Source organism: Taudactylus pleione, unplaced genomic scaffold (assembly GCF_031769625.1).
Source record: "Taudactylus pleione unplaced genomic scaffold, aTauple2 ptg000707l, whole genome shotgun sequence".
NCBI classification, from domain to species: domain Eukaryota; kingdom Metazoa; phylum Chordata; class Amphibia; order Anura; family Myobatrachidae; genus Taudactylus; species Taudactylus pleione.
The window spans coordinates 6,760,326-6,782,916 of NW_028285109.1; positions in this window are offsets into that span (position 1 = coordinate 6,760,326).

The window sequence follows — 22,591 nt, forward strand, 5'->3', positions numbered from 1 at the left end:
TACAATTATGACTGACAGCATTCCCAGCACTAGTACTGGGTTGCTGCTCCTACTCTGCTATCAACTGATCCAAGTACAGTGTTCAAACAACACAAATTATTTTTTTAAACACTGTGAATCACAGCACTATTAGTAATGGTGGCAGGGCCGGTGCTACCACTAGGCAAGCTTAGGCTGCTACCTAGGGGCACCAACCACTATAGGGCACTTTGGAGTCCGCCTAACTATGGAGGTTGCAGGGGGTGCGGTTGCTATGGGGCCCGCCGGCCCAGCGATCGCACCCCTTGCACCCTCCATTGGTCGGGCACCTGCTGAGATTGTGTTACCAGCGGGCGCCCGGCTCCTTCTCCCCCCTCCCTTAGCACCAGCGGCAGCCAGAGGATGGAGCTCACTCCTGAGCTCCAGCTTCCAGGTCCCGCAGTGCACTATGGAGCTCACTCCTGAGCTCCAGCTTCCAGGTCCCGCAGTGCACTATTGAAGTGATGTCATGACATCACTCCCATAGTTCCTAGGAGCGGGCGCTGGGGACAGACAGCAGCAGGCACAAGGTAAGATTTTTTTTGTGTGTGTGTGTATGTGTATGCACAGGCACTATTGGGAGCACTACAACTGGGGGCACTATAGGGGCCTTTACTACTGGGGGCACTTCAAGGGGCATTACTACTGGGGCATTGCAGGGAGCATTACTATTGGGGGCAATACAAAGGCATTGGTACTGGGGGCACTGCAGGGAGCATTACTACTGGGGGCACTACAAGGGCATTACTACTGGGGGCACTGCAGGGAGCATTACTACTGGGGCCAATGCAGGGATCATTACTACTGGGGGCACCACAAGGGCATTACTACTGAGGGCACTGCAACAAACATTACTACTGGGGGCACTACAGGGGCCCTTACTACTGGGGGTACTGCAGGGGGAATCATCCCTTTAATTCGGGTCATGTGAATATTATTAGGGCGCTGTGTATGTGTCTGTGAGCTGGGCGGAGGGTTTGGGGGAAAACAGGGGCGGCAATGTGAACTTTTGCCTAGGGCGCCCTGAAACCTTGCACCGGCCCTGAATGGTGGCACCTACTGAATGTTATTTCTAAACAGTGCCTGAACTTGTCCTAAACACACACTTTTTTATAATTTGCACCTGTGCATCTTTTAAAATTGTGCAGCCAGTGTGAATACACTGGTGCACTAACTAGGAGATATGGAAAACATGCACTGTTAAGGTGCCTACACACTAGACAATATTTTGCACGCTATGGCCAATTTCGACGCATCGGAATGACAAATCATGCAAATCGTGTAGTGTCCACGAATGATAATGATTCCGATGCGCAGTCCTGTGGGTGGCTTGTCGTATCCTCAGATCTTCCCTACATGCAGTAATATCTGGCAATCTTGCTAATGATTTTGCGCAGATCGTTCGTGTTTTGGCATAAATGATCTATCGAATGATATATCATCCGGTCAGCGTCACTTGACTGATATATTGCGGGACACTCCCCATCGTTCAAGTGAAGGAGCAGGACATGGATCTAGTTGGCACACCCTATCGTCTCTACTTTGAAGTTGGTAAGTATATACAAAAGTGACATCCAGCTGCCCACCAATGTGTTTATCCACTGCCTACCAATGTGTGCCCACCCCTATTGTATATACCCCTGACCACCACTGTGTACCAAAACATGTGATGATCCACTGAACACCTCTGTGTGCCCACCCATATGTATATACCCCTTACTACCCACCCATATGTATGCCCACCCATATGTATATACTCCTCACTACCAATGTGTGCCCATCCATATGTATATACCCCTGACCACCAATGTGTAGGCACCCATATGTATATACTCCTGTCCACCCATGTGTATTACCCATCACCACCAAATGCGTATTGCTGACTACTGAGCCCCAAATTTGTATTTCATTTTTTACTGTGATTTTTTTTTTAAACAATGACCTTTGTGTGAATGAATCTTGTTTTGCCACTCTTTAAAATTTTATTTTGACTAAACAATATATTGCAATTATATACTGTGATATGATTGGGGTAGGGGTCTCTATCCTAGGGTAGGTGGACACTTCCTTGCACACAGCAGCCAGAAAACAGCACTCCAGTCATGAATTTTTGTGCAAGCTGGTCAGCACCAGTTTTTGTTGTGCAACTCCAATAGTCAAATAAACCACACACAAAATAAATCCTAGCCCGGCTGGGCACTGACTAGACAGGTAATTTCCTCTCTACAAGTGGCAAGGCCTACTGCCTCACCACAAACACTACAAACACAGCACTTTCAAAAGGTCCCATTATCTCTGAACAAAACCTCAGTGTCTGTTCTCCCCAGGGTGTGTGTGTGACACTGCATCTAAACTCTTACACAGCTATATTGAGAAACTTCCAGGTGTAATCCCTAATTAGCCTGCTCTCAGGCTGAAGGCCTAACACCTGAAATGGCCCTATGGCTGGAGCCCTCCCTTCCCTCTCACATCCACACCCCCAGGACCCATTCTCCAGATTTTACCAAAAGCAAACACTCAGATCTGTTTGTAAAACAGACTTTTCCTGGGGGTTAAAATACATATTACAAGAATCTGGGAACATATACACGCCATCCCTAGCTTCTCCAGTGCTCCTATCACAATACGTATTAAAAAGATGGGAGAAAAGCAATTTAAACGTTATTATAAGCATATACAAATAGAAGTCATCATTAAAAACACCATAGGACAAATGTAATAGGGTGAGAGTTTAGAAAATGTGAGAGTTTAGCAGTAAACTCTCACATTGGTCGAGTTTTTTTCTTCACAATGGGAAAACATCTGGATGAGAGTTTTAGGGAAATTCTAATGTCATTAGAATTCCTCAGCGATGGCTTTCAACTCCTCCATGATTGTTGGGGACTAGAAAAAATTAAAATATTGGTTAAAACATGATCTTTAATTTTTTGTTTATTTTTTATCAACAGGCTCCCACCCCAGAACTTGAGTTGGCGGGGACTCTGGACCTCAGCCTCATTGGTGAAAGTGGGGGGAGAGCTCACTGCTACTGTGCCCACTACCACCACCACAACCCAAAATAAGGCGTCGGCTGAGAAGGAATCAGCTGCAGACAACCCAGTCAGACAACTTCTTGAGGCAGGCAGGGGAAGTCCTTTAAAAAACAAAACCCAACCACTTCAATCATCTGGCTACCCATATAAACAGCTCTATGCAGGAAATGGATCGGATATCCAGTTCGAATTCGAGAGGTTATATGACCTAGTCATCCGGGGTAAACACCACCTGTCTCCCAACACTTATATTGTGGACCCTCATCCCTACCCACGTGCCCTTCCCACCTCTGTGATGGCTTCCACCCCATTACAACCTACTCCCCCATAAACCTACCCATCCACCTCATCCCAGGCAATTTACACTGCATAAGTAGAGTCTGAGGAGGAGACTCCAGATTTTTTTTATTTATAAAAAAATGTTTTAATATTATTGTTGCACAATTATCAACAAGATTTATCTTTTCCAATAGCTTCTCTATGATATATGGTGCTTCTGACGCAGATTGAATGCGGTCATTAAACACTTGACGTAAGGGCAGTTTGCTGGGCCAGGACCACAATTTTCACTTAGGGCATGTGTTTCTTGACCTATTCAAATCAGCGTCAGACCCACCATATAACATTAACATTATATACGCATTTAGGGGGTCATTCAGACCCACTCGCGAGCGGCTGTCCGCTCGCAAGTGGGTCGATGGTCCCCACTGCGCATGCGCACGACGGAGGGAGCTCCGTCGTGCGCATGCGCGAGACCCGACGAGCGAAGGACTTTCCTTCGCTCGGAGTGTCTCATCAAAGGGGGCGTGCTGTCGATGGTGACTGACAGCACGCCCCCTTTGGTGGGCGTGCCTGCCAGACGGAGGCATTCCCAAGGGAACGCCTACCATCTGAAGCCGGCCCCACTGACATCACTAGTGATGTCAGTGGGAGTGATTTTGGCTCTGATAGAGCCAAAATCACTCCTGGCCTTGCGGTTGAAAAACCCAACCGCAGACTTTTGCTCGCAGTTTCGATGGTCGCGATGGTCAAGACCATCGCAACCATCAATTTGCACGCTCGTATATGCTGTGGGTGGTGACCCACAGCTATACGAGCATCCAGGAGGACGCTCCATATTAATGGAGGTGGGCCCTGATTCAGAGCGAGCGCTCTGGTCAGAGCGTCCGGCTCTGAATCAGGGCCTTAATTTGAAAAGATTATGCCTATTCATAGTTGTATTACATGCAGCCATGTTGGCAGCACATTTTCTACTGTTGTTATAAAATACAGTTTTATTACATGCAGCCATGTTGGCAGCAAATATTATACTGTTTTAAAGTGTTTTTACACTTAAAAATGTTTTCTACATAAAAAAAGTAGCCACCAGCCTCTCCTCAGCGAGGATGGCCCTCCGCATCTTCATATTCTGCCTCTGGATGTAGGGAGTCACCAGACACAGCAACTCCTGGAAAGTGGCATAATCCATGCGCAGGAAATTGCAGTGGTAATCTGAATTGTTCTCCCGAATCTCTATCAGCTGCGACATATGAGAGCGAGTATCTCCCTGCAGCAGCCACTCCTTCATCCAGCATGCTCTCCTCCTATGCTGGGCCCTCTCCTTCACCACATTAGCCCCAGCATAGGCTAGCAGAACTCTATACCGATAAGGATCCATTACCACAGAATGCAGGATAGAATACAGGATAGAATGCAGAATACACACACTTTGTTGAGCTAGGCAAAACAAAGCAGAGCACAATAGCAATGTACAGGGTTCAGCAGATACACACCAACCCTCACTAGTCACACAGCAGAAGTACACAGACCTAAAATGGCACCTGCTTTAAATAGCCCCTAGTTAAGACAGCTCATTATTTACATTTTTAAGAAATTTTTAAGTTAATTGTCAGGTGTTTGGTAAGCAAACAATATATCGTGCATGATTTAATGATTTGGAAATCGTTAACTACACACGGTATATCGTTAGATCATTGGTCAGATTGTACAGTTTTATGCATGATATCATATGTCGGGATCGGTATGAAATACCGCCGACATCAAATCCCAACGCCGTAAGCCTGGCACCAGTGAACATCCTGACTGCGCTAAAGGTAAGTACTAACTAACCTAACCCCCCCTAACCATAACCCTCCTTTAGGGGTGCCTAACCCTAACCTCCCTCCCTAGTGTCTAACCCTAACCCCCCCTTCCCCGCTGCCTAAACCTAAGTCTCCCGGGGGGCGCCTAACCCTAACCTCCCCCCGGGGATGCCTAACCCTAAGTCCCCCCCGGGAGCCCCTAACCTAAAAGGTGGCTGTCTGCGCCCGGCTTACCTTCGATGGGGATGCTGGGCGTCAGGCTCCCAGCATAGGTAAAATGACAGGTGTCGGGATCTTGATGCCTGTCATTAGACCCTTGTTGGGATTAGACAGTCGGGATGCCGATGGTTGGCATTTAGACCGTCGGCATCCCAACTGCATACCCATATGTCCTGGAGTGCCGGGGAGGTGCCGGAGAGTTCAAGGGAAATCGTTCATGACATGTGAGTCGTCTAGTGTGTAGGCAACTTTAGAGGTCCATGAGGACTGGAGTTGGAAAACACTTTACTAGACTGCATAATTCTGATTCCAAAATGCTGTGACACACAAAGGGGGTTATGTAATAGGTACCAATCTCACAAAGCCATCTGTTCTTCTCCAAAATTGTGGATAAATTTAAAGAATCAATCAGTTATAAGGCTGGTTCTCATACACCTAGCCACTATACTCCATATGGCACAAGATGCCCAGCAACTGAGCCTCTCCGAGAGGTGTAGTGTAGCATCTTTTTCAAAAAATGTTGCACCTTATTCGCATCGCAGATGCAGCAAAATACCACTCAAAGTGTAATAGAGGCACTGGGCTGTGACTTTAAACCGCATTAGTTTTAAACACGTAAGAAGTCACAGATAACAACGGAACTTGGTGTGAGAAGCTGCTGCGGCCGCTGCATCGTAGTGCTTCATATACTGATCAGACACATTCGCACTCAGATGTACAAATGTCACACAGGAAATTGATCAGTGCAAACTAGAAAAGTAAAAAAAACAACTGGAAGCAACAAAATTAAAGTTATTCCAGTTCTTTCTTTTTAAGAAACACATTTTAAGCATAAAAGACGCGTGGCCACACTAAAGGGCCTTATCCAGAGATGGCCGCTAATGCAATCGCAGCTGCTTAAATATGCTAATGCCGTTCAAAGCTTAGCCGACCATATGGACACCCACTGCTGCCTTCTCATATCCGTCCAATGATGTGCACCAGTGTTAACATCGGTACCATCGATGCACAACGGGCAGTCATGCAGCATGTAAGTCTGACCAGCCGCAAACACTGCAGCTCTCCTGACACGCAGAGAGCTCTCATGCTGCGATGGTGATTGCAATGGCTAATTTAAATTTATGCACTCTCATGAAACAGTGGAGCTCATTCAGACCCGCTCGCTAAGTTGCATACTCTCACTGTTGCCGACGGTATGCTGTGAAAGTTCACAATGCATTCGCTCACTGCGCATAGACAGCCAGGCATAGTGAGTGACAGGAGAAGCCGTTTGTAGGTGGCAACAGGGGCTTGACATTAAAAACGGGGGAGAATGGAGGTGCAAACACAGGCGTGCCTGAGCATCCCAACTGCGTTTTAGAGGTGTGCATAATTAAAAGACAGCATCATAGTACACGTCGATCAAAAAAAGAAAAAGAAAAAAGGGACTCCTTTTAATGGGGCACTCACTGATAATAGATAATGGTCTAATAAAGATTAAAACATAACTCTTTATTCAAAACAATTAAAATACTATTGCTAGAAAACTCATAATCATGAACATCAAATGCCAGACAGACAAGCAAACAAACAATATAAAGTGATAACAGGTGATCCTGTATGCGCTAACTGCACCCCTGGGTTCAATTAGATATCAGACTAATCAGAGTTTTATATATCTCCTACATGAGTCTACAATATCAAAAATGAATGACAATGGGACAATCAATAGTCTAGTCACAGCTCAATAATTAAGCTCTAAGGTATCACATGTGGGGGTACCAGTATAAGCTGCACATATAGGTGTGGCGAAAGATATGTGAAAAATATATAGAAAACATGGACAAAAACAGATTACATATATAATTTTAAAAAGCTGCAAACCACGAGTAAAGTTAGCAATTCAATACACAATGGTTAATTTATTGGAGGCGTCCCTCCCTTCTACCTGGGAGAGTATAGAAAAAAATTAAACCTGCATAGTTAGGAATAATCAGAGATGAGTGCACTTATAAGTCAGATGCTGCTTTCCCATGTCATAGAAGTATCAGACATGGGATGAGTGTCACTGACATATGGCACATAGAAATATTACAGCTTGCCTCTGCTGTTAGCGTCCACTGAAACCGGGACCACCTGTTGCCAGAGGGCAGTGCAGGGAATCTCAGTAACGGTCAGCTAATGAGAGAGCAAGGAGGGAGAGTAAAGGTAAAGTACCTGTCCCTGTATACTCTCAAGTAGGATCATGGTGCGGAGGTTCCAAGTGCGCACTAGGGGCCTGATTCAGAGCCGGTCGCTATTTGCGTTCGCTCGTCCAGAAAATAGGGGTGGCTATTCAAATGAACCGTTCGCTGTTTGCGGTCTGTTCACACCTCTAGGTCTGAACGAGCGAACAAAACTTGCGGTCGTTTTTTGGGAAACTACGCCCCCTGCCCACTCGCATCCTACGTCATGTCCGCTATTTATTAGATTAATCGAGTACATCGAACAGGGTCTGAGCTGCTCGCTATTCTTGTGGTTGGTTTTTGCTACCACAATTTTGCGAGCAGTTCTGGCTAAAAAAAAACCCAGTGACGTGGTCAATGACGCTGCTGTTTTAATTATGCACACCCATAAAACGCCCGTTTTGACCTTTAAGCATGCCTGCGATCGGATCTCTACTCCCCGTTTTCAAACACCTTCCCCTGTTACCACCCACATACGCCTCATCCTGTCACTCAAATTATCAGGCATTCGCTATTTTGCGAGCACATGAATTTCGGCCGCACTGACTGGTTCGCGCATGCGTATAACGATCCGTACGCATGCGCAGATGAGTGAACATCGGTCAGAACGAACGAGCGGCCGCTTACGAGTGGCTCTGAATCAGGCCCTAGGTCCCCCCCAGCTGTGTGGCCGACGCGCGTTTCGCCAGAGGCTTTATCAAGGAAGCTGTCATGGCTGTATGTGCTGGCCGGATTTACATAGTGCCGGCTGTTCACTGATTGGTTGGCGTTATACGCTAGTAGTGCCAGCCTAGAGAAATGACATCACCTTTAGGAGATGCACAGAGTTACAGCTGTAACCATTAGTGGTCAGCTGATTGGGGAATAATTAACCCTCTCTGCCTCTGTGCTTTTGTTAAAATCAAAGGATTGTATATAAAAGTGGAGATACCTACTAAATAGAATCTATAGATAATCGGCATGACATAAAACAAACTATTGATCCTCACTCTAATTTATATGCATAATGCATTATTAATACTGATTATATTGGGCTAATTAGCCAAATCAACAAAACAGGAGTAAATTTATCAACTGGCAGTTTGCTCTGTCAATAGATTATTAAAGTGAAATTATCAAGTAATATTATATAAAATCACCACTATAAGTATCTGTCTAACCAATGCAAATCCTAAATAATATAAAATAATTAAATAGAAATAATGAATGCTTGATATAGAATATAAATGTAAAAACAGTCATATCATATAATCAAAAATTAAGCATTTATTATTATTGGCAATGTCATATATTTCAATGAAAACGTAATTAAAATACTAATAAATATAATCTAATATATACATTTATTGTCATAATCCCATATAAGTGCCAGGAGATGAATTATCACATTCATAGAAAAACCAGCAAATAGAAAACGTGTGTGAGTTGTGCAAACAGAGATAGGGGCGTGAATACAAAAATAATATTTTCTAATGTAAAATAGGATACATGAAGTGAAAAAAATATATTTTTATTTTAAGAAAATATGTGTAACCCAAAGGGGTTAAAAAAATGGAACACGATTGACAGTGATCATATTAGTCTATTTCAGCCTGTAGATAAAGAAAGCAACACATATATATTAGCACTTTAATAATCAATTGACAGAGCAAACTGTCAGTTGATAAATTAACTACTGTTTTGTTGATTTGGCTAATTAGCCCAATATAATCAGTACTAATAACGCATTATGCATATATATTAGAGTGAGGATCAATAGTTTGTTTTATGTCATGCCGATTATCTATTGATTCTATTTAGTAGGTATCTCCACTTTTATATACAATCCTTTGATTTTAACAAAAGCACAGAGGCGGAGAGGGTTAATTATTCCCCAATCAGCTGACCACTAAAGGTTACAGCTGTAACTCTGTGCATCTCCTAAAGGTGACGTCATTTCTCTAGGCTGGCACTACTAGCGTATAACGCAAACCAATTAGTGAACAGCCGGCACTATGTAAATCCGGCCAGCACATACAGCCATGACAGCTTCCTTGATAAAGCCTCCGGCGAAATGTGCGTCGGCCTCACAGCTGGGGGGTACCTAGTGTGCACTTGGAACCTCCGCACTACGATCCTACTTGAGAGTATACAGGGACAGGTACTTTACCTTTACTCTCCCTCATTGCTCTCTCATTAGCTGACCGTTACTGAGATTCCCTGCGCTGCCCTCTGGCAACAGGGGGTCCCGGTTTCAGTGGACGCTAACAGCAGAGGCAAGCTGTACTATTTCTATGTGCCACATGTCCGTGACACTCATCCCATGTCTGATACTTCTATGACATGGGAAAGCAGCATAGACTTATAAGTGCACTCATCTCTGATTATTCCTAACTATGCAGGTTTCTATACCCTCCCAGGTAGAAGGGAGGGACGCCTCCAATAAATTAACCATTGTGTATTGAATTGCTCACTTTACTCGTGGTTTGCAGCTTTTTAAAATTATATATGTAATCTGTTTTTGTCCATGTTTTCTATATATTTTTCACATATCTTTCGCCACACCTATATGTGCAGCTTATACTGGTACCCCCTCATGTGATACCTTAGAGCTTAATTATTGAGCTGTGACTAGACTATTGATTGTCCCATTGTCATTCATTTTTGATATTGTAGACTCATGTAGGAGATATATAAAACTCTGATTAGTCTGATATCTAATTGAACCCAAGGGTGCAGTTAGCGCATACAGGATCACCTGTTATCACTTTGTATTGTTTGTTTGTTTGTCTGTTTGGCATTTGATGTTCATGATTATGAGTTTTCTAGCAATAGTATTTTAATTATTTTGAATAAAGAGTTTTATGTTTTAATCTTTATTAGACCCTTATCTATTATCAGTGAGTGCCCCATTAAAAGGAGTCCCTTTTTTCTTTTTCTTTTTTGATCTACCTCATATACTCTGAGGGAGCACCTCTGTACTTTTACTTAAATTCCATACCCTTGTGCTTCTCCTGTGCAATTGTTTTTTCTCCCTATCCCCGTTTCCCTTATTGAAATACTATAACATCCTGGGTTTCTTATCCCAGATTCTGTTACAATTAGCACGGAGGATACACTTCACTATTTAGTGTGGTCATTGGATTGAAGGGTAGGATTTTTTGATTTTCTGTCATTCAACTGTGACATTTAATTATTTGCAATTTTTTTCTAAATTCCTTTCTATTTTTCTATTGCTTAATGGCCAGCTTTAACCTTAGGAGTGAACTAATCAGTAAACGTTGCTCTGCAGAGGAGTTAGAATCAATTTTTCCAGAAAAAATTCAGGAGATTTCCCCTAATGTTAACTGGGACCAAGATTTTGTCACATTAAAACAATTACTACAAAAAAGGATAAGAACATGCTGGGATGCAACTACCATTGAAAGTTACATGAAACATAACATTTCCCCAAAGGGATTGAAACCGAGGATCTTTCCCGCTTTTCAATTAGCAACATCAGCCCTCCAGAATGACTGGGAAATTTGTCTTTTAAAATGCTCCCAGGATTTGATGACAATACTGGTAAAACATGACTTGTTAATTTTGGAGGAATGCGATAAAGAAATTGAATCCCTGGGTAAAAAATTGGAAACCTAGGAGAAGGATCTACAATTCCAAAAATCCTTTGAAAAGGCAAAAAAAGGACTTGGAGGAATATGAACAGGGGATAATCGAGAGGAAAAAACAAAAATTTGCAAGGGATAGAAGTGACTTCCAGAAAGGAATGATCTTCAAATGGAACCTGAAAACTGGCAAAGAATATATTAAACCCTATAATCCACAATATACCTCCTCAGAAGCGGAATCATCTGGCACTGAAGAAACCCTAGGGTCTAATGTGAATACGATTAGATCTCCTTCCACTTCTTCTAATAATAATTTTTAGAGAACACCCTGGGATCCAGACCAAGGTTCCGAACCACAAGAGGAAACAGACAAGGAGGGGGCAGAAGAGAAAGGGAAGAAAGACTATGGGATACCCCACTACCCCAAAGACAATCTCAACGAATCAACAAAAGATGGTAAAAAATGCAGACTATCTGGAAGTTATCAATCTGTCTGATATAATTCTGGGGGAAGAACATATAGCTGTTTTCCAAAAGGGTCTTTCTTTCTCACCCACTGGCATTTTCGATCGATTCAAGTGGGAAAAGGACCTCAATCTCTTCTGTAGAAAACTTCTGTTAACCAAATTCTTTGCCAGTAAAAGGAAGGATGATAATACTATTGTAATAGATGATCGAGATATGGGGGATGACCCCACTCCATCTACAGAAAAATCCACCCTGGAAAAATGGATTATCTCCAGATCTGGGGACGACCCATTTCCTCTTACCTCTCCTGAAGAATTAGAAGCCCCTGGAAATTTGGTAGATCTCCTGGATTCTAATGATAAACAGGATTTAGGGACACCTAAAGGATCTAGTAGACCGATATGTAAGAGAAAGTCCTCTTTTTACCCTACGAATAATAACTGTCCAGAAATCAAAGTCTTTCAGGACCTTGTATCTAAAGATCTGGATGGACTATTTCAAAGACAGCTAGATTTACACTCATTTAAAATTTATAAATTGAGTGATGATGAGACACGAGCAGTAAGGGAGATCAAAACATGGTCCAATGTTGTTATCAAGCTGTCCGACAAGGGGAGTAATGTGGTAATATGGCCCATTGAGATGTATTTGAAGGAGGCATATTGTCAGCTGAATGATAGGAGTTGTTATCAACAACTTCTATTTAACCCCACTGATAATTTCAGCATCCTGTATAATAGGATAATTGAAAAGGCAAAAACAGGGGGTACTATCACTAAATCGGAATTTGAATTCTTAAGGGTGGCATACCCCAAAACACCAACTTTTTATCTATTACCCAAGGTTCATAAGGGACGTAAAGAACCACCAGGCAGACCTATTGTCTCTAGCATAGGAGGACTATCTGAACAGGCAAGCAAATTTATAGATATACATCTCAGACAGTATGTAACAATGCTGCCCTCCTATGCACAAGATACTCTTGATGTTTTAAGGAAGATTAATGACATCAATTTAGAGGAGGGACAAATACTCACTAGTATTGATGTCGAATCCGTATATACTAGCATTCGCCATCACCAGGGTATGGAAGCAGTCAAGTAATTTCTGAGCATGGATGATGCATCTGAATTTCAAGACCTATTTATGGAATTGCTTGAATTTATATTACACAGAAATTACTTCGTATTCAACAATAAATTCTATCTCCAAACCAGGGGGACGGCGATGGGATCAGCGTGCACTCCCACAAATGCTAACCTTTTCTTGGGGTGGTGGGAATGCACACAAGTCTTTAATGAGGAGAATGAGGACTTCAATACATCGATATCCCTCTGGCTCCGATATATCGATGATATTTTGATAATATGGAATGGACCAGTGGAAAGATTTCATGATTTCATGATGAAGCTTAATGATAACAATCTTAACCTTAAATTCACTTATGAAACCAGTACCAGATCAATAACCTTTTTGGACCTGAAAATAAGTGTGGATGAACAGGGCCTTTTGAAAACTGAGCTTTATAGAAAACCCACTGCAACCAACAGCTTGCTGCATCATGAGAGCTGTCATTTTCCATCCATGATTCAAAACATCCAAAAAAAGGGGAATTTTTTAGAAATTGCTCAGATGACGACACTTTTCAAACACAAAGCATAGATCTGTCTTTCAGACTGAGAAATAGAAGATACAGTAACAAATGCATTAAAAGAGCATACCATACTGTATCCAAAATTAATAGGGATACGCTTATTTTTCCATCCAATGAACAAAGTAAGAAACAGCCGGATAAACTGAGGTTCATAGGTAATTTTTGCCATGAATGGCAAACCATTCGTGAATCTTACAAAAACACTGGGGGATACTGATGTTGGACTCAGATCTTGAGCAACATCTGGACCCTAAAGTCCAAATCAGTTGGCATAGAGCACAGAATATAAGAGACATATGTGTCCAAAGTCACTTTGTAATGGAAAAGAAGAAAAAACTCAGTGTACAGGGTTCTTTCCCATGTGGACGATGCAAAGCATGTCCGAATATGGTCAAAAAGAAGGAGATAACAGACCGGTTTGGTAAAAAATATATTTTTCAGCACTATTAACTGTGACACCTCGGCGGTGATTTACTGCCTTGAATGAACATGTGTGAAAAGGTATATAGGTATGACTACCAGACCCCTCAAACAGCAGATACTTGAACACATTGGGAGTATCAGACATGCAGCAATGGATATTCAAAAAATGAAGAAAATAACATCGGTCGCCAGACATTTCCTCTTGTATCATCAAGGATCCTTAAAAGACCTGAAGGTTTTTGGTCTTGATAAGATATCTCTGGACCTAAGAAAAGGCGATATAACCAAGGAACTCCTTAAAAAGGAGTGCGAATGGACATTTAAACTAGGCACAGTCAATCCAAATGGGATGAATGAGATGATCAATTATAGACCCTTTCTTGATACCTGATTTAGGATCTTAGATAATCTTATATTATTTCTGTTTTTGGTGTATGTTTTATTCCATATATCAATAATAAAATGTGTATATATATATATATATATATATATATATATATATATATATATACACATTATGTGACTTACTTTCACTCTGATTTATTTTTATTTTTAATTTAAAAAAAATTTTTTTTTCAAAATGTTACATTTACTCATTATGTTTATACTATTTCTCACCTTTACATTATTTTTTCACATGGTTGTTTTTCTCTTTTCTCTCACTATACACTAAATGAATTGTAGGTTTTTTTTATATGTACCTGTATATATGTGTTGCTTTGTTTATCTACAGGCTGAAATAGACTAATATGATCACTATCAATCGTGTTCCATTTTTTGAACCCCTTTGGGTTACACATATTTTCTTATAATAAAAATATATTTTTTTCACTTCATGTATCCTATTTTACATTAGAAAATATTATTTTTGTATTCACGCCCCTATCTCTGTTTGCACAACTCACACACATTTTCTATTTGCTAGTTTTTCTATGAATGTGATAATTCATCTCCCGACAATTATATGGGATTATGACAATAAATGTATATATTAGATTCTATTTATTAGTATTTTAATTACTTTTTCATTGAAATATATGACATTGCCAATAATAATAAATGCTTAATTTTTGATTATATGATATGAATGTTTTTACATTTATATTCTATATCAAGCATTCATTATTTATATTTAATTATTTTATATTATTTAGGTTTTTCATTGGTTAGACAGATACTTATAGTGGCGATTTTATATTATATTACCTGATAATCTCACTTTAAAAATCAATTGACAGAGCAAACTGCCAGTTGATTAATTAACTACTGTTTTGTTGATTTGGCTAATTAGCCCAATATAATCAGTATTAATAACGCATTATGCATATATATTAGAGTGAGGATCAATAGTTTGCTTTATGTCATGCCGATTATCTATTGATTCTATTTAGTAGGTATCTCCACTTTTATATACATTCCTTTGATTTTAACAAAAGCACAGAGGCGGAGAGGGTTAATTATTCCCCAATCAGCTGACCACTAACGGTTACAGCTGTAACTCTGTGCATCTCCTAAAGGTGACATAATTTCTCTAGGCTGGTGCTACTAGCGTATAACGCCAACCAATCAGTGAACAGCCGGCACTATGTAAATACGGCCAGCACATACAGCCATGACAGCTTCCTTGATAAAGCCTCCGGCGAAATGTGCGTCGGCCACACAGCTGGGGGGGACCTAGTGCGCACTTGGAACCTCCGCACCACGATCCTACTTGGGAGTATACAGGGACAGGTACTTTACCTTTACTCTCCCTCCTTGTTCTCTCATTAGCTGAGCATTACTGAGATTCCCTGCGCTGCCCTCTGGCAACAGGTGGTCCCGGTTTCAGTGGACGCTAACAGCAGAGGCAAGCTGTACTATTTCTATGTGCCATATGTCAGTGACACTCATCCCATGTCTGATACTTCTATGACATGGGAAAGCAGCATCTGACTTATAAGTGCACTCATCTCTGATTATTCCTAACTATGCAGGTTTCTATACTCTCCCAGGTAGAAGGGAGGGACGCCTCCAATAAATTAACCATTGTGTATTGAATTGCTCACTTTACTCGTGGTTTGCAGCTTTTTAAAATTATATATGTAATCTGTTTTTGTCCATGTTTTCTATATATTTTTCACATATCTTTTGCCACACCTATATGTGCAGCTTATACTGGTACCTCCACATGTGATACCTTAGAGCTTAATTTTTGAGCTGTGACTAGACTATTGATTGTCCCATTGTCATTCATTTTTGATATTGTAGACTCATGTAGGAGATATATAAAACTCTGATTAGTCTGATATCTAATTGAACCCAGGGGTGCAGTTAGCGCATACAGGATCACCTGTTATCACTTTGTATTGTTTGTCTGTTTGTCTTTCTGGCATTTGATGTTCATGATTATAAGTTTTCTAGCAATAGTATTTTAATTGTTTTGAATAAAGAGTTATGTTTTAATCTTTATTAGACCCTTATCTATTATCAGTGAGTGCCCCATTAAAGGGAGTCCCTTTTTTCTTTTTCTTTTTTTTTGATCTACCTCATATACTCTGAGGGAGCACCTCTGTACTGTTACTTAAATTCCATACCCTGATCTTCTTGTGTTTCTCCTGTGCAATTGTTTTTTCTCCCTATCCCCGTTTCTCTTATTGAAATATCATAGTACACATCACCTGGCTTGTTTTTACACTGAAGTGCTCGCAGTGCTTACGGTAGGGTATGGTCAACCTCAAGCGCTGTGATAGCATCCAATGTACCGATGGTTGCATACACTTCCTCGACATAACGTGCACAAGTGGGCGTCTTAAAACACGCTGGTGGGTGTCTGCATACACTATGTGATCGCTCTCTAAGAAATACTGGGCGTGCTAATGCATTGCTGTGCGGTAGCACTGCCACTCAATTTGCATACACATAGAGCGAGTGATCGCATCTAGCGAGTGGCTCTGAATCAGGCCCAGAGTTTAAACCATACCTGCCTACCCTCCCGATTTGGTCGACCTCCCGGGAAGGCAGGCAATTCTCCCGGCTGCCGCTCACCCCTCCTATTCCCCCCGCTATAACCCCTGTAACCCCCGCAGCAGGGGGGGGGGGGGGGCGGTGACGCGATTCGCGTCACTTTGGCCCCGCCCCCTGCTGCACAATGCCTATTTTATCGGCATTGTGTAGCGGGGCGGGGCCAAACTGACGCGATCGCGGGACTCCGCCCCTGCCACGCCCACAAGTGACGTCACCCAACCGGCCACTCCCCCTTGTCTCGGCCACGCCCACCCCGTACTGCCGATCTGGCTGCTCCCTCCCGGAAGGAGCAGCCAGAATGTCGGCAGGTATGGTTTAAACGGTCAGACATGCCTGCATTTTTCTAAACACCCCCCTCCCCTGTTACCACCCCCAAGCACTGACTACCTGTTCTCATTTTGTGTGTAATTCCTATGTACGAGAGAAATTGCTCATGTGCAGTACGCCTTTTACACATGTGCAATAGCAAACAAATGCTTGTTCTGCAAAAATATTACCATTGTGTCCATCTCTGAAACAGGCCCAGTGTGTGAAGATACATCTGTATGTGCCATTTACCTCTTAGAGACCAATCGTCTACCAACCCATAATGGAGGAATACCGGGGACCTCAAGAGTAAACAGAGAAGCCTTTTACATTATACTATTGTTTACTACAATGCATTATGGTTGAAATTATTGACTTCACCATTGGGATGCTCTTTTCATTTCTTACATGCATCAGACAAAACTTCCTGTTCTCCAAGGCTGCAATTGTAGTGTCATAGAAATGAGCAGTATTTTCTAAACTGTTATGTAAATCATTTCTCCTTATTTTGCATATGCACATATTTCTCTGGCGATGTCACATCACCCAACAATACAGATTGACCATTGTCACTCCCACTCTATATATAGATTATAAATTCAGTGAAAAAACATAATTGCAAATACATTGCAGATGGCTATCTGTAGGGAATGGCAACCTAAATGTGGAAGCCAAATATTGTATCACCGACACATCACACCCCTGCTGAACTGATATTTAATTCATGCAAAAAGTAAATGTTCACATTCTATGAGTTGAAAATGTATTTAAATGCCAAATGTGCAATAATCTACTCTATGTGTCGATCGTAGGATATATATAGATTTATCCATTCTGTTTACTTCATGCTGTAGTGGTAAACTTAATTTCCCAGCTGACTGCTGTCTATTCATTTTTTATAACAACATTTACATTTTCTACCAATGTAGTTTGCAGGTAGCTGTAGAAAACAAATCTGGCTACTTGTCATCCTCAGTATACGTTTATTCTTCTGGAGAGTGTGTCCTTGTATAAGCTGTTGCAACCAGCATGCAGTACTCTCAAAAGGATGGACATAACAGATCTTCTATTGATTGCAGTAATGTAAACCACAGGCAAACAGAACGTATCAAGGCACACTGTATGTACCTGCACAATCTGTCCTTCGGCTGCTGCAGGGCTTTTAATATTGCATGCTTCTTTATATATTCCTTTTATAATCACTAATGTGTGAGGCTGTAGGACCATGACTATGTACCCTCCCTCCTTACCTTCCATATGAATGGAGAAAAATACCAGGATCACCGGTAAGATCTACAGTAACATCTATTTGACGGACTAACTTGTTTACCTCTTAGGTATGTGATGTTTTGTAGAGTGGACACCAGTAGATTATTATAGCCAGGCTGAACATGTTCTCCACCATTAGCTATCACTTTTCTGGTACAATTTACAGGGAATGAGGGGATGATTCAGTACTGCACGGAATTTCAAAGCTGTATGCAAGCAGCTTTGCAATTCCACTCTTGCTATTATGTTAATGCAGCCCCATTTATGGCTCTGCCTGATTGAAAGGAAGAAGCATTTGTGGGGAGGTGCGGGGACATCCTGTGTTCTCTCATCCCATTTTTCGGGAGTGGCAAGGCCAGGGTCTGCGTCCAAGGATGGACACTTCCTGGAATCACAGGCTGTCTGGACCGGGGTAGTCTGCTGTACACTTCAGCTACCACAGCCTGACCAAAGGGTCAACCATCTTTTCCAAGAGAACCACTGTGTGGAAGTCAACTCAGCATGCCTAAGCGAAACACCATTTTCACATCCAGTCAGGCTTAAAAGAATTGCACACAATTATTGACACCCCTACCATGATTCAAGAAGATACACTAAGTATCAATAGGATGGTGGAGGATTATTTTAATGACAATGTACAAATTAGCATGTTATACAGTCCTTTTGATTACTGTGAGGAAAGAAAGGCAATTTGGAGTTTCTTGCACAAACTAGCTTTGGTGTAATTAAGCTGCTCATCCTCCTTGTGTACTCGGAAAAAGAGTTTAGCACAGCCTGGAACCTTGGAAGTGATTGGTGCAGGAGGCTACTGTTTGAAATGTGGAAAAACACATGTTCATAGAAATTAACTACTAATTCTATGAGGAAGAACTTTTTCGCAATTACAACAAAGTACAGAGACTTCTGTAATGGTGGATTCCAGTGGGATGAGCTAACATTGTGTGATGATGATGTTAACACTGATGAGGGTGAGCATGATATTGGCATCTTCTCAGTGTAGAGATGATTAACAATGCTGTTAGCTGCATTAAGCCCATTAGTAGCTTATTTTGTGGGGGTCCAAACAAACCAAGCACTTCAGCCACAAAAGTGGCAGTGCCTGTTGCTGAACTGCTTGATTTATAAAACTATGCATGTCATTTTTAATATACAACATAAGGGTGAGTGGGAGGGCCTAAGGACAATTCCATTGTAGACTGCTTTTTCATTATGGGCAGTATTTTTTCAAAAGACAAACATTTTTATTGGTTATTGCACTAATACATAACTAATTTGCAACACATTTTTAACCAGAAACAATGTGGTTCCTTACAAAATATAAAAACAGAATTATGGAGCATATTTAGTATTATTTAGTAATATGAACAAGAAGATACAAGGCCATTAATTAATCAATCATTCTTTTTTACTTTCTTTCGATTACATACTCCACCTCTATTTCCCTGTACTGCTCTCAGACCTCTGAGCTAAATCCCCTCATACTCAGACTCCCTGGGGCACCTCATAAAGGGGTTGTTACTCAATTAGGAAGGAGGGGGGGATAGTATGGCAAACTTCTCTTTCAACCTTAGTCAGAAATCCTTGGCTATATTAACAACAACATTGTATTTTTTATGGCCTTTTCTCTACTTAGCTGTTGAAAAACAGATATATCAAGGCCACGACTCAAATGTAATTTTCTTAATCAAGCAATCAATCACCAAATGCTTTACCTGCTTTCCACTTCATCTTCTACCTACATTTCCCTGAACTGCCCTCAGGTCTCTGACCTAGTTCTTGATTAATGAAAACATTCTTGGTTTTTATGGGGTCGTATAGTTTATTAAACTGTCATCCTGCCTGCCACTGTTCTATGGCAATGTTTCATAGATGTGCCATGTTATTTTAAACTGTTGCATGTTGAGCCGCTGCTCTGTTGTTTAGTTTAGCCAGCCAGCCTATGGCCAATATGGGTGAACAATAGTGTGAGCTGTGAGGTGGTCAAAATTGACTGCAAATTACTGGAAATTAATGTTATTGAGGTTAATAATACTGTAGGAACAGGCTGTTTTTATAAAAATAAATAAAAAATCCAGATCCAAAACCAAAACATGTGAGGGTGGTTTTGGCCAAATCAAAACACGACAAGAATTAGAATCAGAACCAAAACCAAAACACGGGGGCCACGCACATTTCTAGTGTAAATATTTAGCCAAAATAGTGATGAATCATGAATTTAATAGGATTCTTACAACCGTAGTCAATGGGATTGTTGCAGGCTACTAATGAGTGTGGAATACCGATGAATAACAAGTATTACTGTAGCTATGGTACACCAAATCAAGATCAACTGCATGAAGTTTAGTTGTTGTACAGCTGTGCTGTCCTGGTAGCACTACAGTAAATTACAGAACACTGTAGTACACACAGTCTGACTGATGAGAACCAGCAAGTGTAGTGACCACAGACAACTCTATATGAGTGTTTAAAGACAATTACAAAATGTAGTAGGACAGTGTAATTCTCACAGTTTAATAGCTGGGCAAAATATATATATATATATATATATATATATATATATATATATATATATACAGTATATAATAAGCAAAACTAATAATATTTTTTGGGTTCACCAAATCAAGATCAATTGTATGATTTATAGATGCTGTGTTTATTACTCTTGCAACACTTTCCTGTGATTCTTCTATTTCTATACCTTCACCGTTCACATTACCATATTAAAACTATGGCTCAAACCCACCATTGATAAATGGCTTTGGCAAACCAATTTCTTAGTAAATCTAGCTTTTAGAATCATCTTATTTGACAAAGGCTCTCTAGAAGAGATGTGCGCCGACCCCCGTGTTTTGGTTTTGGTTCTGGATCTCCCCTGGTTTTGGATCTGGATTGGTTTCGCTAAAACCTCACCTCCGTGTTTTGTTTTCAGGTTTTGGTTTTGGATTTGGATTTTTCTTAAAAAAGAAAAAAAAAAAACAGCTAAAATCACATAAAATGGGCCTTTTTTTTGTTCCTACGCTATTAATAACATCAATAATATTAATTTCCACTCATTTCCAGTGTATTCTGAACACCTCACACCTCACAATATTGTTTTTAGGCCAAAAGGTTGCACCGGGGAAACTGGATGACTATGCTAAGCGACACAAGTGGGCGGCACAAACACATGGCCCATCTAGGAGTGGCACTGCAGTGGCAGACAGGAAGCCAATCAGCATTATGGTCCCCATTTGCATGTAGCACAGCCCCGGGAGATCCGTGCTACATGCATCTATGTGATTGACACAGACCTCGGACGGGTCAGTGAGACCCGTCTGTGCTGCTGTGTATTTCAATTACACAGATGCATGCATGGACCAGGAGATCCATGCTACTTGCATCTGTGTCATTGGAACAGTGCACTGACGGGTCGTGAGACACATCCGTGCTGCCGCGGTAAAAAAAACCTGTGTAAAAAAAATAAATAAATGGTGTGCCCCCCCAAAAAAGAGCAACCAGCCCCGGGCATTAGTGACCCAGTGCTGGGTGTGCTTAAATACAGGGGACAAACTATGTAGGGGACCCCATACTTAAGCACAACCAGCACCGGGCTAGTCAGAACCAGCCCTGGTTGCCAAAATACGGGTGACAAAAAATGTAGGGGTACCCAGTATTCTGCACAACCAACACTGGGCTCTGATCTGGTCCTGCTTTCACCGGGCCTCCCAGCCAAAGCATCAGCCCTGACCGCTAGTCAGCCCAGGACGGGGATCCCTGGAGAGCTGGGGACCCCCCCAATAAAGGGGTCCCCCTCTCCAGGGCACCCCAGGCTGATAGCCCAGTGCTATCCCAACCTCCCCTGGTGGCAGTGGGTAGCGGGTTGATTGTGTGGTGTGGTGTAAATAAATAATAGCAAACATTGTCTTTACAAGTGGCTCCCCTGGCTGTGGCATCAGCCCCCCACTAGAAAATGTTCGGTGGTGGTTCTGGAAGATACAGGGGAACCCTACTCATTTTTCCCCTGTATTTCCAGAACCAGGACCAGATCAGAGCCCAGTGCTGGTTGCGCAGAATATGGGGGACCTCCTACGTCGTTTGACCCCTATATTTTGGCAACCAGGGCTGGTTCTGACTAGCTCGGTGCTGGTTATGCTTAAATATGGGGGGACCCCTAAATCGTTTGCCCCCTGTATTTAAGCACACCCAGTACTGGGTCACTAATGCCTGGGGCTGGTTGTTCTTTTTGGGGGGGGGGGGCACACCATTTTTTTCTTTTTTTTTTACACAGGGTTTTTTTTTTTTTACTGTGGCAGCACAGACAGGTCTCATGGACCCATCACTGCTCAGT